Here is a 17,719-nt window from a genome sequence, read left to right as displayed (position 1 = left end):
GAGAATCAAAGTGAGAGATTACAGAGGAGGAGTGTTTGTGTGTTAGGAAGTGCGAGTTACAGTGTTGTGATGGTGTTGAAGAGTTTACTGTCCTTCCAGGGGTGGGTCATGGGGGTCATGGGGTCATAGGGTCATGGGGTCATAGGGTCATGGGGTAAGGTGTGACAATCCTAAAGGAGCCACAGGCTAAAGTCTAAATATCAAACTTTATTTCTAATACAGGATGAAGTCATAGTACAAAAATAAAGGAATTATCTTCATGATAATAATAATTATTACAATAATAATAACAATGTCACTGATAGCAATAGTTACATCAATAACAATAATGCCACTTGGTTGATGAGGCTCTACAACACTGAAACAACATTGATAAGACTGAGCTTGGCGCTCCTGTCCCAGGCTCCACAGAGCTGTCTGCTTCCTGTCTCCGAAACAGGAAGTGATGTCGCTGCCCCGTCACTGTGAGCAGATTGCTTGTTAAGACGCATCTTGATAAGAACTTCGAAGAAACTACTTCAACAACACAGACCACCACTACAGAAACAGTCAAACACTGACAGAAGAGTATTAGTTCAATTATCCATAAAAATAATAAACCTTTACTTCATGAAGTTCAACCTAATCTTTCTCCCTCCAGCAGTGGTGTAGTCTGGTATGAAGAAGTCTAGTATAGTGTAATAGTGTGTTCTAGTATGAAGTATTGTGGTCTAGTATGAAGTATCTGTTGAATATCAACATACTTTCAGTGGATGCTTATAGTGCTTATAGTGTTTATAATGTTTATGTTAAAGTGGTTGGGCATCCGTGTGTTGTGAATATTGGAACCGAAAGTGTGAACCTGTCTTTTGGTGTTCTAGTGTGCTTCTAAACTCTGGTTCTAAAGTCTGGTTCTAAAGTCTGTCTTCCTCGAAACCTTACTAAGGCTAGTAAGGCTAGTTGAGAACATTATAGCATGGTATATATAATATAGTACAGTAAAGAATAGGATGGTATATTTAATCTATAGTATTGTAAATATAATCTACAGTACAGTAAAGTATAGGATGGTATATATAATCTATTGACATTTACCAACTCTGACCCAAGTGGAACACTGGACTTGCTGTATGTCTATGTTTAGCTTGTGTTCTGCTCCTCTCTCTCACCAACTGTCTCTGGAGGAGGGGATCCCTCTCTGAATTGCTCCTCCCAAGGTTTCTTCCATTTTTTCTCCTGTTGGGAGATTTTCTGGGAGTTTTTCCTTGTCTTCCTTGAGGGTTTAGGTTGGTTGAGGGGCAGTTCTATGGGCGCATGTGAAGCCCTCTGTGACATGCTTGAGGGTTTAGGTTGGTTGAGGGGCAGTTCTATGGGCGTATGTGAAGCCCTCTGTGACATGCTTGGAAAAAGGGCTATACAAATACATTTTGATTTGAATTTGCTTTGATTTGAGTACAGCAAAGTATAAAATGGTATGTATAATCTATAGTACAATTAAGTATAGGATGGTATATATAATCTATAGTACACTAAAGTATAGGATGGATATATAATCTAGTAATTCAGCATTCTGGGGCTAAAGAGTGTGATACAGAACACTGCAGATGGAGTTCCTGATAATAAATAGATATTTACATTTAAGTCTATAAAACAACTCTCGTATGAAAATGTAATAAATAAATAATTTATCTGAAAATAAATTAATACATGTATATATATATATATACACAGTATTCAGCGTACAGTACAGCCAGCCTGGCAGAGGACCTATCACGTTGCAGAGTTCATCTGGAGCTCAGGAACCTCCTCTCTCTCTCTGAACTTCCTGTGTTTCTCTGACACATTTGGAATGAGAGAAAGGGGATTGGACGAGCTCTCTCTGACTGTCTCTTGTAGCTCAGTTGTGACTGAAACATTCGTGTTGTTGTGGCCGTGTTGGACCTGAGAGTAACTCCTGTCAGTCATGGACCAGTTGTCTGTGTTGTCCTGGAACCTTCTAGAGGTCCCAAGACTGGCCCCAGGTCTGTGTAGACTGATCCAGGTCTGTGTAGACTGACCCCAGGTCTGTGTAGACTGGCCCCAGGTCTGTGTAGACTGACCCCAGGTCTGTTTAGACTGGCCCCAGGTCTGTGTAGACTGACCCTAAGTACTTGTAGACTGACCCTAAGTATGTGTAGACAGACCCGAAGTCTGTGTAGACTGACCCCAGGTCTGATCACACAGCCTTCATGTGTGTCGCATGTATTCATTTAGCAGAATTTTTTTTGTTACAAAGCAACAATATGCATGGTGGGATTTGAGACCTCTTGATCTGCAATCAAAGACTCTAACCACTGAGCTCCACCTGAGGAGTCTCAGGGGGTTATCTTTTCCCTCCACAGACGGGCCACACAAACTCACTTCCTCTTTAACAGGAAATAAGTTCACCTGCATTTCCTCCTACAGGAAGTGGAAAGCAGGAAGTGGGATGGTATGCCTTCTGCCTGGAATATGAGGAGAAACTCCTGAATCTGGGTGTCACTCTCCAGGGGGATGGGACCTCCAGGGAGAGGGCTTCTCTCCTCCTCTTCCTCCTCAGCCCATGCACATGCAGCTGGCTGCGGAAAGTGATTCGATGGTTCTCCAGGTGGTGTGTGCGTCCATGAAGGACACGGGTTCGTATCTGTGGGGCCGACAGCAGGGCTGGCTGGTGACCTTCCGCACCGTGCGTCGAGGCATAGACCCGTTCTCCAGCAGAGCCCGGAGGGCCAGGTCGTAGTTGGTTCTGGAGGCCCGGCAAGAACCCACACAGAACTTGAAGAGGACAATCTCATCTGAGTCGAAGCCCAGCCCCAGGTCTCTAACCCGCATCTCTCTCTTCTCCAGACGGCAGTCCCTGCTGCTCTGCCTGGGAGACCCCTTCTTCCCTTTCCCCCTCCTTTTCTCTCGCTCTTTTCCTACGCCCTCTCTAGTTTTCTCCTTTTGTTTTCTCTTCTTTTTCTTCTTGGGCGGTTGAGCGGGCGTGGTGGGGGAGTGGGGGGAGGGGGGGAAGGACCGGGGGAGGCGATCTGCCCTGTGACCTCCTGGATGGCTCATCTGCTCCTCTAACACATAGGGGTCTGGGGGAGGGAGGGAGAAAGAAAGTAAGAGATGGATACAAAAATAAAAGTAATTAAAATTGTCTGCTTCTGAATATCATACCAAAAATGAATACCCTGAAAAATTAAAGATTATTTGATATTGTATGAAGACCTCTAGTTGTTCTGTGAGTGCTCATGACTTACCGTAGACACCCTGCCAGGAGGGGTAAGGGTTGCTGTCCTCCTCCTCCGCTTCCTGGTAGGTGTCTGGTAGCAGCCTCTGCTCCTCCCCTCCCGACCGCGCCACAGCCTGGTTAGAAGCCAAACGCACCCCTTGCACCAGGGGCAGCAGACACACTAGCACGCACAGCAGCACCTGAAGCCAGGGGCCAATGAAACAGTTCATCAATTGATTAGTAAAGTAACCAATTAGTCAATTAATAACAATCACTGTTTATTTTGTTGCACTGTAGTTATATGTGCTGTGTTTAATATTGTCTTCATACTATACGCAATGTGGCTTTGGATACAAGCTGCAGTCAGCTGAAGACTGTAGCAAGCCTGCATCCTCAAACACCAGCAATGGTGATGAGGGTGATGATGATGGGGAGGGTGATGATGATGGGGAGGGTGATGATGGGGAGGATGATGATGGGGAGGATGATGATGGGGAGGGTAATGATGGGGAGGATGATGATGGGGAGGGGGATGATGGGGAGGGTGATGATGGGGAGGGTGATGATGGGGAGAGTGATGATGGGGAGGGTGATGATGGGGAGGGTGATGATGGGGAGGATGATGATGGGGAGGGTGATGATCGAGATGATGATGATGGGGATGATGATGATGGGGAGGGTGATGATGATGGGGAGGGTGATGATGGGGAGGATGATGATGGGGAGGGTGATGATGATGGGGAGGGTGATGATGGGGAGGGTGATGATGATGGGGAGGGTGATGATGGGGAGGATGATGATGGGGAGGGTGATGATGGGGAGGGTGATGATGATGATGATGATGATGGGGAGGGTGATGATGGGGAGGGTGATGATGGGGAGGATGATGATGGGGAGGGTGATGATGGGGAGGGTGATGATGGGGAGGATGATGATGGGGAGGGTGATGATGGGGAGGGTGATGATGGGGAGGGTGATGATTGGGAGGGTGATGATGGGGAGGGTGATGATGATGGGGAGGGTGATGATGATGGGGAGGGTGATGATGGGGAGGGTGATGATGGGGAGGGTGATGATGGGGAGGATGATGATGGGGATGATGATGATGGGGAGGGTGATGATGGGGAGGATGATGATGGGGATGATGATGATGATGGGGAGGGTGATGATGGGGAGGGTGATGATGGGGAGGATGATGATGGGGAGGGTGATGATGGGGAGGGTGATGATGGGGAGGGTGATGATGGGGAGGGTGATGATGGGGAGGGTGATGATGGGGATGATGATGATGATGGGGAGGGTGATGATGGGGAGGGTGATGATGGGGATGATGATGGGGAGGGTGTTGATGATGGGGAGGATGATGATGGTGAGGGTGATGATGATGAGGGAGATGATGATGGGGAGGGTGATGATGGGGAGGATGATGATGGGGAGGGTGATGATGGGGAGGGTGATGATGGGGAGGGTGATGATGGGGAGGATGATGATGGGGAGGGTGATGATGGGAGGGTGATGATGGGGAAGATGATGATGGGGAGGGTGATGATGGGGAGGGTGATGATCGGGAGGGTGATGATGGGGAGGGTGATGATGGGGAGGATGATGATGGGGATGATGATGATGGGGATGATAATGATGGGGATGATGATGATGGGGAGGGTGATGATGATGGGGAGGGTGATGATCGGGAGGGTGATGATGGGGAGGGTGATGATGATGGGGAGGGTGATGATGATGATGATGATGGGGAGGGTGATGATGGGGAGGGTGATGATGGGGAGGGTGATGATGGGGAGGGTGATGATGATGAGGGAGATGATGATGGGGAGGGTGATGATGGGGAGGGTGATGATGGGGATGATGATGATGATGGGGAGGGTGATGATGGGGAGGGTGATGATGAGGATGATGATGGGGAGGGTGATGATGATGGGTAGGGTGATGATGATGAGGGAGATGATGATGGGGAGGGTGATGATGGGGAGGGTGATGATGGGGAGGGTGATGATGGGGAGGGTGATGATGATGGGGAGGATGATGATGGGGAGGATGATGATGGGGAGGGTGATGATGGGGAGGGTGATGATGGGGAGGGTGATGATGGGGAGGGTGATGATTGGGAGGGTGATGATGGGGAGGGTGATGATGATGGGGAGGATGATGATGGGGAGGATGATGATGGGGAGGGTGATGATGGGGAGGGTGATGATGGGGAGGGTGATGATGGGGAGGATGATGATGGGGATGATGATGATGGGGAGGGTAATGATGATGGGGAGGGTGATGATGGGAGAGGGTGATGATGATGGGGAGGGTGATGATGGGGAGGGTGATGATGGGGAGGCTGATGATGGGGAGGATGATGATGGGGATGATGATGATGGGGAGGGTGATGATGGGGAGGATGATGATGGGGATGATGATGATGATGGGGAGGGTGATGATGGGGAGGGTGATGATGGGGAGGATGATGATGGGGAGGGTGATGATGGGGAGGGTGATGATGGGGAGGGGGATGATGGGGAGGGTGATGATGGGGAGGATAATGATGGGGAGGATGATGATGGGGAGGGTGATGATGGGGAGGGTGATGATGGGGATGATGATGATGATGGGGAGGGTGATGATGGGGAGGGTGATGATGGGGATGATGATGGGGAGGGTGATGATGATGGGGAGGATGATGATGGTGAGGGTGATGATGATGAGGGAGATGATGATGGGGAGGGTGATGATGGGGAGGATGATGATGGGGGAGGGTGATGATGGGGAGGGTGATGATGAGGGTGATGATGATTGGGAGGGTGATGATGGGGAGGGTGATGATGGGGAGGGTGATGATGGGAGGGAGGATGATGATGGGAGGTATGATGGATGTTGATGGGGATGATAATGATGGGGATGATGATGATGGGGAGGGTGATGATGATGGGGAGGGTGATGATCGGGAGGGTGATGATGGGGAGGGTGATGAAGGGGAGGGTGATGATGGGGAGGGTGATGATGATGGGGAGGGTGATGATGATGATTGATGATGATGGGGAGGGTGATGATGGGGAGGGTGATGATGGGGGAGGGTGATGATGGGGAGGATAATGATGGGGAGGGTGATGATGGGGAGGGTGATGATGGGGATGATGATGATGATGGGGAGGGGTGATGATGGGGAGGGTGATGATGAGGATGATGATGGGGAGGGTGATGATGATGGGTAGGGTGATGATGATGAGGGAGATGATGATGGGGAGGGTGATGATGGGGGAGGGTGATGATGGGGAGGGTGATGATGGGGAGGGTGATGATGATGGGGAGGGTGATGATGGGGAGGGTGATGATGGGGAGGATGATGATGGGGAGGGTGATGATGGGGAGGATGATGATGGGGAGGGTGATGATGAAGGTAAAGACCCATGTGCCACCCCTCACCTGGCAGGTCTGAAGGTGGGTGACGGCTGCTGCTGGTTGACCTGGAGGTCACCTGTCTCTCCTTCCTCCTCCTCCTCCTCCCCCCGCACCAGCTTAGCCCTCCTAGGCAGACAGAACAGACTCTAGAAACGGTCTTCCTTCCAGAACGTTCTCTCAACAGACCAATTCACACACTATGTAAAAACACACATTCAGGCATCAACATCAACTACACACGTTCTTTAGAAGAAAACTCACACACACTCACACACACACTGACACACACACTCACTGGACCCAAACAAAGACACAGTGTCAATAGATAATATAAAGCACGTATGCAGCGCGAGAGAGAGGAGGGAAACAACCCAAATCTACAATCTTATCATCCCCTGATCTAGTCTATACATACAGTCTATACATCTATACATCTATACAGTCTATACAGACAGCCACCCAGACTACTGTGTGGCTCTCAGCTTCAGACATGGGCTTATTTCTGTACATATGGAGAGAGGGGGGGTGGAGAGAGAGAGAGAGAGAGAGAGAGAGAGAGAGAGAGAGAGAGAGAGGAGAGAGAGAGAGAGGTGATGAAGAGAGAGAAGGGTGTGATGTAAATGTACTCATTCTATTCTCTCCATCCTTAATCCTTCCCTCCTCAAGACAGGAGGAGGGGGAGGAAGAGGGGGAGGGAGGAGACATGACATGTGTTTCAGATTATCAAGTACAGGTACAGTTACACACACCTTTCCAGCACCTTGTTAACACACACACACACACACACACGCTCTAACAGGCTCCTGCAGCTCAAACTCTCACCACTGGAGTCAACATGGACTCACCACATGAACAAAACAACCGACTGGCTGGCTGACTGGCTGACAAGCTGGTTGGCTGGCTGACTGACTGACTGGCTGACTGGCTGGTTGGCTGGTTGGCTGACTGACTGACAAGCTGCTTGGCTGGCTGGTTGGCTGACTGACTGACTGACTGTAAGAGAAGCCAGGAGAAGTAGTGGAGACTAACTGATCACAACCAGACTTCCTGATCCAGGGATTCAACACCCTGGATGGCTGTGGGTGTGTGTGTGTGTGTGTGTGTGTGTGTGTCTCCTCAACACCCTGGATGGCTGTGTGTGTGTGTGTGTGTTGTTCATCCCTGCACCAGTCTGAGCTGGTTCTCATAATCAGCCTCTGAGAAGGCCACTTAGTGTTTACCTCTTCCTCTGTGGTCACCCAGGGAGCTGCAGTCTTCCAACCACAGGTTCCCAGGCCCTCTCTCTCTCTCTCACTCCTCTCTTCTCTCTCTCTCTCTCTCTCTCTCTCTCTCTCTCTCTCTCTCTCTCTCTCTCTCTCTCTCTCTCTCTCTCTCCCCCTTTCTCTCTGGCTCCTAATCCCATGATCACTGCCAGGCAGTGAGAGCTTGTTAGGGCCACTCTGGAGGAGACCTGTCACTGAGGAGGGGAGGAGGGGAGGAGGAAAGAGGACAAGAGGTAGAGGGGAAGAGGGGAGAGGGAGGGAGAGGAGGAGAGGCCAAATGAGAAACAGAGACAAGGTTAGATGGTACAGCTCAGAGGGGTGGAGTTATCTGGCTAACAGGGAGGGGGAGACCCAGACAGTGAGCAGAGGTGAGGACAGATGAGGCCTGGGGGAGAGGAGGGAGAGGAGGGGGGGAGAAGGGGGAGAGGAGGGAGAGTAGGGGGGGAGAGAGGAGAGGGATAGGGAATCGGTCTACCAATCTGAAGGTTGCCGGTTTGATTACCGGCCGTGCAAAATGACGTTGTGTCCCTGGGCAAGGCACTTCACCCTACTGGCCTCGGGGGAATGTCCCTGTACTTACTATAAGTCACTCTGGATAAGAGCGTCTGTTTAAATTACTAAATGCAAATGAAAGGAGGGGGGGGGGGGGAGAAGAGGAGGGGGGGAGAGGGGGGGGAGAAGGGGAGAGGGGGGAGAAGGGGAGAGGGGGGTGAAGGGTTACTAAAAAGCGTGAAAGGAGAAGGGAGTAGATGAGTCATCAGGTGAATCAGAGCCTCTGAAAGCAGAGAGAGGAGTGTCTCTCCGACCTGTGTTTCGTCTTTACAGAGAGAGTGAGTAAAAGAGAGGACACAGCTCACACTAAGGGAGAGAAAAGAGAGAGAAAAGAGAGGAAAGAGAGGAAAGAGTTGGGCAAACCTTACATGGGAACACAAGAGTTGAGCTGTCGAAGGACAGAGATCTGACATGACAGAGACTGTAAGCTCTGAACCAGGGGAGGGGTTGGATGGCGGTGAGGGAGGGAGAAATAAAAGGGGAGGATGAGGAAAAGAAGGAGATGAAGAGGTGGAGGCTGCGAGGATGAAGAGAAGGAGATGAAGAGGAGGAGGCTGCGAGGATGAAGAGAAGGAGATGAAGAGGTGGAGGCTGCGAGGATGAAGAGAAGGAGATGAAGAGGTGGAGGCTGCGAAGAAAGAAGTAGGATGTATAGTTTACACCAGCTGACATCAAATCCTTCTTTCTGAAACCATCTGTGTGTGTGTGTGTGTGTGTGTGTGTGTGTGTGTGTGTGTGTGTGTGTGTGTGTGTGTGTGTGTGTGTGTGTGTGTGTGAGCGTGTGTGTGTGTGAGCGTGTGTGTGTGTGAGCGTGTGTGTGTGTGAGCGTGTGTGTGTGTGAGCGTGTGTGTAGGAGCATGTGTAAGTCTTTGTCCCCATCTGATGTCTCAGTTCTGCAGATTAACGGGGTCAGTGAGGTTCCAGAGAGAGAAAGTCATTAGCCTGGATGATCTAAGCGTTTCTGTGTCAATCTCACCCCCCCTCACCCCCCCCGCTCAACCCCTTCTCACCCCACTCTCACCCCCTCTCACCCCCCTCTCACCCCCCCTCTCACCCCCTCTCACCCCCCTCACCCCCTCTTCATCCCCCCTCTCACCCCCTCTCATCCCCCCTCTCACCCCCTCCCTCACCCCCCGCTCACCCCCATGCCCAGACACGACTCTGATAATGACCTGGGGCTTGATCAAAGCTGCCCAGCAACACCATAATGAATTACTCTGACTGGCTAATTCGAGAAGAATACAGCTTATTGGATAAAAAAAAAGGGATTGGAAAACTACCCACAGCCCCACACACACACACACACCTACACACACCTACAACACACCTACACACACCAACTACACACACACACACACGCCTACAGACACTGGGTTAACTACACCGGTTAACATTCCTTCCTCACAAAATGGTTTTTAAAGAGCGATTGTGCGATAAGGACAGGAGTTAGAGCTGTTAAGCTAATTTCAAGCTGTTTGAAGCTCAGAATTTGAGACCAGGCCACAACTAATCACAGGCAGGCATTATTTGTCAATAACTGAGCTCTGAACTGGAGTGCGCTGGATGACTGGAGAGATGGATGAATCCGGATACTGAATCTGGAGGGATCAAGCGTTTGTCTTTAAGAAGACCTTTACAAGTTGAAATTCCTTTGTTAGGTTGTGCTTATATGGTTGCTGGAGGGAGGGAGGGAGGGAGGGAGGGAGGGAGGGAGGGAGGGAGGGAGGGAGGGAGGGAGGGAGGGAGGGGAGGGAGGGAGGGAGGGAGGGAGGGAAGATGCATGGTTGCTAGGTGACGTCTGGTAACCCGTTCCAGACCTTGTTAGATCTCCTCCTGGTCTGATTGACCAATCACAGGGAGACACTACCCAGACACACCAGGGGCAAGGAACAACTGAGGAAGGCCAGGTGAAGACACACACACACACACATAAACATTCACATACACACACACACACACACACAGTCACTGCTGTCCAGTGGAGCCAGGGCTAGACATCGGCTGTGTCAACCGCTACAAAACAAACATCTTACTTCCTGTCTCACTTCCTGTCTCACTTCCTTTGTGTCCAGAGGTCTGAGATGATGAGGGAGAGCGTTAACCAGCTAGAGAGTTAACCAGAGAGAGTTAACCAGAGAGAGTTAACCAGAGAGAGTTAACCAGACAGAGTTAACCAGACAGAGTTAACCAGAGAGAGTTAACCAGAGAGAGTTAACCAGACAGAGTTAACCAGACAGAGTTAACCAGAGAGAGTTAACCAGAGAGAGTTAACCAGACAGAGTTAACCAGACAGAGTTAACCAGAGAGAGTTAACCAGACAGAGTTAACCAGACAGAGTTAACCAGAGAGAGTTAACCAGACAGAGCTAACCAGACAGAGTTAACCAGAGAGAGTTAACCAGAGAGAGTTAACCAGACAGAGTTAACCAGAGAGAGTTAACCAGACAGAGTTAACCAGAGAGAGTTAACCAGAGAGAGTTAACCAGACAGAGTTAACCATAGAGAGTTAACCAGAGAGAGTTAACCAGACAGAGTTAACCAGACAGAGAGTTAACCAGAGAGAGATAACCAGACAGAGAGTTAACCAGACAGAGTTAACCAGACAGAGTTAACCATAGAGAGTTAACCAGAGAGTTAACCAGACAGAGTTAACCAGACAGAGAGTTAACCAGAGAGAGTTAACCAGAGAGAGAGTTAACCAGAGAGAAGAGAGAGTTAACCAGGGAGAGTTAACCAGGGAAAGAGAGTTAACCAGGGAGTGAGAGTTAACCAGAGAGATTTAACCAGAGACAGTTAACCAGGGAGAGAATTAACCAGAGAGAGAGTTAACAAGGGAAAGAGAGTTAACCAGAAAGAGGAGAGAGTTAACCAGGGAGAGAGAGTTAACCAGAAAAAGAGTTAACCAGAAAAAGAGTTAACCAGAAAGAGTTAACCAGAGAGAGTTAACCAGGGAGAGTTAACCAGGGAGAGAGTAAACCAGAGAGAGAGTTAACCAGAGAGAATTAACCAGGGAGAGTTCAGAGACGCACTGTTTGGCGTCCCTGGTCGTAAACCAGCATCTAGTTTACACAGGAGTGTACTGTGAGACGGGGGTGTGTGTGTACATCAATGTGTCTGTGTGTGAGTGTGTGTGAGTGTGTGTGTGTGGGGGGGGGGGGGGATTTGCCCTGTGTGTCTGACCCTTGGCAGGCCTGCTGACCTCTGACCCAGGAACTAAAAGCCGTGTCAGGCTGGCGGAGGAGTGTGAGATGCTTCTGGCAGAGGAAGAGCCGGAGGAGGAGGAAGGGAAGGAGGTATGGAGAAAAGGGGTGTGTGTGTGTGTGTGTCTGTGTGTGTGTGTGTGTGTGTGTAAGAGAGAGAGATCGGGTGAGTGTGTGTGTGTGTGAGCAAGGGTTAGACATTCAGCTTTCCGCCACAGATAAGGTCAGACTTAAGTTACGGCCTGCACCAATCAACCAGGAGCTGTGCAACGGTAACTCCGGGATAATAACGGGATGGTAGCTTCCCAGAGACTGATGCACAACGCTCAAAAAACGCTAATTTTTACGATGTCAAACGCTAAATATGACAAAAAATATTATAATAATATTAACAAGGTTGTAATCAATGACGTGCTATATATTAACCAGGTTGTAATCAATGACGTGAGAGAGAGAAAGAGAGAGAGAGAGAGAGAGAGAGTGGGGGGGATAGAGGGGGGAGAGAGATAAAGGGGAGAGAGGGAGAGAAGGAGGGGGGGGGAGAGGGAGAGAGAGAGAGACGGGGGAGAGAAATTGAGAGAGTGGGGGGAGAGAGGGAGAGAGAGGGAGAGAAGGAGGGGGGAGAGAGAGGGAGAGGGAGAGAGAGAGGGGGAGAGGGAAAGAGAGGGAGAGAAATGGAGAGAGAGAGGGAGAGGGGCAGGGAGGGAGGCAGGGAAGACTGAATGACAAAAGAATCCAATGTGAATAGAAATCCATTGAGATCAAACGACTCCGGGGTTGTTGTCACAGCAAACACGAGACACATGCGCGCGCTGACTAATGACTTGTAAGCAAGCACTGCTGCTTTCATAGCAACCGTACCATTACGCGCGAGTAAACGACTAGGTTTTCGTTAATACTACTTGACAGGACAACCTGACGGGTCATTGATCATTAATCACAATAGTCGCTGTTTCCCGGTAAATTACACTGAAATAAAATACCGTGACGTTGTTGAATACATGGGTAAAGTAAAGTGCGTTACCAGTTGCTCCGTGCGTACTGGACTGGTCCAAGCGCGCGCCGGGTAGGCCAGACTCTTTTATCCCGCGTGCCTCTGGTCGGCTGTAGAGCATCTCGTGCGAGTGCGTGTCCCCACTGCGGCGTCCGTTAAAGGTTCATCACATATGTGCTGCTAAAGTCTTGCGGACAGTCGTCTTTGGCAGAGGTGAACGACATGAAAACCTCCTCGAGGAGATCCCTCCCTTGCCGCCCTCTCACCCTCCGAGCGACCCAGCCTCTCTCGTCCTCCAGAAGATCTCTCTCGGTGGGTGAAGAGGTCTCACCTGCCTTCACACACACACACACACACACAGAAGAAACATCACGACAAAAACATGACCAACGTGATCTTAAAGAAAGTTCTTGTGTTTCGCAATACACGTTCATGTAGGCGTATTTATGACATAAACTATTGTTTGTTTTACAGAAAGACAAATTTAGCTGTCTCGTGGGGGGAATTCCTGTAATTCTTCGCAGTCAACATCTGGAGTACACGAGCTCTGCAAAGCAGCCCCGTGTTTAGATTACTGAAACACATTTATCAGCTCACGCGCAGAGCGCTGGTGAAAGACTGGACTGGAGTGTATGAGCGCGAGAGAAAGAGAGGATGAAAGAGAAAGGGAGAGAGCGAGAGACAGCGAATAAGAGTGTGTTTGAGAGAGTCATTAACAAGTCATTCAGGCTGCAAGTTTCAAAGGGGAAAGCAACACTTTCGGCGACTGAAAGATGACGAGTTCTCGTTGATAGCTTTACGACCAGAAAGTAAACAAATAAGGCAATGAAAGAGAGAAACAAGTTTGAGACTCGCAGGGCGCTATTACCGTCCAAGACTTGCTCGGTCTTGTCTTCAGTCATCTAGTAGTTTATAATAAAGAAAGAGGAACCAAAGTGGCATGTGAGAAAACTTTAAATCCAGGATGGTCAAGGCTATTCCACAGAGAAAAGTTCCGAAGAACCACTGTCCAGTTGTCCCTTTCGCTTTTCTCACTTTCTCTCTCGCGCGCGGAGACAGTGTCCCCTCCTTCCCCACCCAAAACCGAGAACTCGATTCTTGTTTAAATAAATACAGTAAAGTTTTTAATTTTTTTCTTTACTCTCATTTGTTTCTTCTCTACGTCTCTAAAGTCATCGATATGATCCCTCTGATCAAACTTTCACTCAGCAAAGGAATACGTCCAAAACACTTCAAATCCACGCGTCACACCATAACGCGGCAGTTCCACGGCCGTATCTCCGCATCGTCACCGTGTCCCTTTGATCTCCGCCAATTGTCTTCTCGCGTCATTTGGAAGTAAAACATCCAGTTTTCAGAGACTTTGCCACTCCGATATCTGATCAGGTGATCTCTATCCTGTGAAGAGACACAACACAACACCGCACGACCAGAGGCTACCCGTACAGCGCCCGTAACGCCTGTCAAAGGACTGGTGAAACCGGAGCGCAGCGGCGCTCCTCCGAGCCGCGCTCCCCCCTGCCCCTCCGCTCAGCTCACATGTCTTTTTGTTCGCGAGGAGGGAGCGCGCGCTGGAACGGTCACTTCGGACGGCAAGGTTTGTTTGTTTGGCTCGAGAGAAGCGTTCGCCGCTGCGGTAGAAGTTTCTGTAGATTTTTTCCCGCAATGTTTACGTTAACAGTCCCATAAATTTAAACGACTTTACAGCATTCCACACAGGCATGCACAGAGACACACACAGACACACACAAATACTCAGACACAGACACACACACACTCAGACACGCTCACACACACATACTTGTTAATTTGCCCTGCAGTGTGTTTGTAGAGTCATGCCAGGGTCTCCCTAACAATTCTGCCACCAAGTCTAATGTCAGAACTACCCTGAGTGGAAGATGGAGGAAGGAGGGAGAGATGGAGGGTGAAAGATTATAGTTTCTTTAGAAAGACAGATCAGACTAGGGAACACCTCCACTCAAAGCTTATGCAAACAAATACACACTCTCCACCTCTCTCTCTGTCTGTTTTTCTCTCTCTCTCCCTCCCTCCCCCCAGGCCCTCCAGCAGAGGCACTCCCTGAAGCACAAACATGGGGCCCAGGGAGCACAAAGCTTGGGCAAACAGCAGGCCGCCGGCCCCTCTCCTGGCCTGGAGCCACCGCCCTGGACAGGTCCCACACTAACGCAGGGAGGACCTGCGTGTGCGTAGCTGTGTTTGTATATGTGTGTGAAGGTGTGTAGGTGTGTGAGTGTGTGTGTGTGACAGAGACGAATGCAAGGATGACCCAAGCCTATTTATAGAGCAGCTACGGTACACACAGCTGAGCAGACTGGCAGGCTGGAATGTGGAGCACCATGGGAGCTGGAACACACTACACCTGGAGACACTACACCTGGAGACACAACACCTGGAGACACTACACCTGGAGACACAACACCTGGAGACACGACACCTGGAGACACTACACCTGGAGACACTACACCTGGAGACACTGCACTTGGAGACACAACACCTGGGAGACACCACACATGGAGACACTACACCTGGGAGACACTACACCTGGAGACACTACACCTGGGAGACACTACACCTGGAGACACTGCACTTGGAGACACAACACCTGGGAGACACCACACATGGAGACACTACACCTGGGAGACACTACACCTGGAGACACTGCACTTGGAGACACAACACCTGGGAGACACCACACCTTGAGACACTACACCTCACAGAGGGAGACACTACACATGGAGACACCACACCTGGAGACACTACACCTCGCAGAGGGAGACACTACACATGGAGACACTACACGTGGAGACACTACACCTGGAGACACAACACCTGGAGACACTACACCTGGAGACACTACACCTGGAGACACTACACCTGGAGACACTACACCTGAGAGACCACACCTGGGACAGGGAAGGACGTTTAAGAAGGTGTGAAAGAGAAAGACAAAGAAACTGACATGTAAACAGGTTACAAATAGTTATACATGGACCAGCCAGCCAGCCAGCTAATTAGCCAGTTAGTCAGTCAGTCAGCCAGCTTACTTAACTCTTCTGAACCTAACCCCAATTCCAGCTACCAGTAGGCTGGATCAGTAACAAACTGATTATTATAATTTTAATCTGTAATGTTAAGTGTGATACATCATAGTTACGTAATAACAAGATTGTTTGACTGAACTCAGGAATCCTGAGATGGTCTCCATTGTAACCAGAAGGGGGGGACTGGAGATGTTGTGCAATAAGTGATAGATTGACTTTATAAATAAATGTGTTAGTGACAGTGGGGGTCTGCTGCAGATGCAAAGAAACTGTTCTTGTGGCGTGAGGTTTTGGTCCTGCTGGACCGCAGCCTCCAGTTGAAGGGGAGTGGCTGAAGAATGAAAAGAGATGAAGGACAGAATTGGGAGGAGGGGGGAAAAGGAGGAGACGGAGGTGGAGGAGGGAGAGGATGGAGTGATGATGGAGGCAGACGAGTGTGCGGCACCCTGCAGATGTGTTTTAAGAGTTTGTTCTCTGCAGAATTCTCCAGTTACATGCTAATGCATCTCTCCTCTCTCTGCCCTCCAACCCCTCACCCCTGCTGTCAATCCTGTCATTCCACCCCTCTTTCTCCCTCTATCACACCGCTCCTCCTCCTCCCTCCCTCCCCCTCCTCCTCCCCTTTCATCCCATTGAACCATTCCTATTGAACGAGTACAAACCTCAGTTTCTTTAGACAACCTCCACCTGGTCTAACCTTTAGACAACCTCCACCAAGATATTATACAACCTTTGCTAATTAGAACCTGGAGACTACTTTCATCTAACACAGTCTAAGAGTGGTGAGCCTTAGCCTCACCCCTGCCCCAGCCTCACCCCTGCCCTAGCCTCACCCCTGCCCCAGCCTCACCCCTTTCCTAGCATCTCTGTTCTCCCAGACTAAGAGGAGGTGTGGCTTGGATGACGTGAGGCTGGAGGCTGGCTTTTCTACAGGTACACCCTTGTACTTTTTGAGGTTTATGTTGTTTAATTGTAACTTGTTTAACCACATGCTCTTATGGTTCTTGCCTTTGCCACTTATTTGGTTTTTCACAATGTATGCTTCATGTTTTGGCTACCCGCAATGTTAACAATCTGTTAATGTTATGATCAGTGACCTATGCTCTTTTGTAAAGCTCTCTTGGAAATCGCTTTGGATAAAAGCGTCTGCTAAATGAATACATGTAAATGTATTCCACACCAACTTTCATGTATATCATAAACCACCATGAGGACCTGGGACTGGGAGCCCATCAGAGAGAGAGACAGGAGGAGAGGAGAAGTGAAAGAGACAGGAGGAGAGATGACGGGAGACAGACAGGAGGAGAGAGAGACAGGAGGAGAGGAGAAGTGAAAGAGACAGGAGGAGAGATGACGGGAGACAGACAGGAGGAGAGAGAGACAGGAGGAGAGGAGAAGTGAAAGAGACAGGAGGAGAGATGACGGGAGACAGACAGGAGGAGAGAGAGACAGGAGGAGAGGAGAAGTGAAAGAGACAGGAGGAGAGATGACGGGAGACAGACAGGAGGAGAGAGAGACAGGAGGAGAGGAGAAGTGAAAGAAACAGGAGGAGAGATGACGGGAGACAGACAGGAGGAGAGAGAGACAGGAGGAGAGGAGAAGTGAAAGAGACAGGAGGAGAGATGACGGGAGACAGACAGGAGGAGAGAGAGACAGGAGGAGAGAGGAGAAGAGAGAGACAGGAGGAGAGGAGAATAGAGACAGACAGGAGGAGAGATGAGGAGAGAGACAGGAGGAGAGGAGAAGTGAAAGAGACAGGAGGAGAGATGACGGGAGACAGACAGGAGGAGAGAGAGACAGGAGGAGAGAGGAGAAGAGAGAGACAGGAGGAGAGGAGAATAGAGACAGACAGGAGGAGAGATGAGGAGAGAGACAGGAGGAGAGGAGAAGTGAGAGAGACAGGAGGAGGAAGGGAGGAGAGAGGAGACTAAAGAGGTGTTCTTCATCATCTCAGACACCTCTGTTGAGTGAAAGACGCATGCTGTTCCTTCATCTGTCTGTGTGTGTGTACAGCATGTGTGTGTATGAGTG

General features: G+C 49.8%; 1 long non-coding RNA gene across 1 annotated transcript; it reads right to left on the bottom strand.

Moving 5' to 3' along the window:
* Positions 1-2,989: 2,989 nt before the first annotated feature.
* LOC124472769 lies at positions 2,990-14,327 on the bottom strand. The gene is made up of 5 exons (XR_006956652.1): positions 13,495-14,327; positions 12,657-12,961; positions 6,644-6,745; positions 3,243-3,414; positions 2,990-3,077 (listed from the first exon to the last, which is right to left on the bottom strand). It is a non-coding gene; the product is annotated as an uncharacterized LOC124472769 (long non-coding RNA).
* Between the last annotated feature and the right edge of the window lie 3,392 nt (positions 14,328-17,719).

Source organism: Hypomesus transpacificus, chromosome 10 (genome assembly GCF_021917145.1).
Source record: "Hypomesus transpacificus isolate Combined female chromosome 10, fHypTra1, whole genome shotgun sequence".
NCBI lineage: Eukaryota > Metazoa > Chordata > Actinopteri > Osmeriformes > Osmeridae > Hypomesus > Hypomesus transpacificus.
Note: the sequence above shows the minus strand (reverse complement) of the source record. Positions and strands in the feature narration are given on the sequence as shown.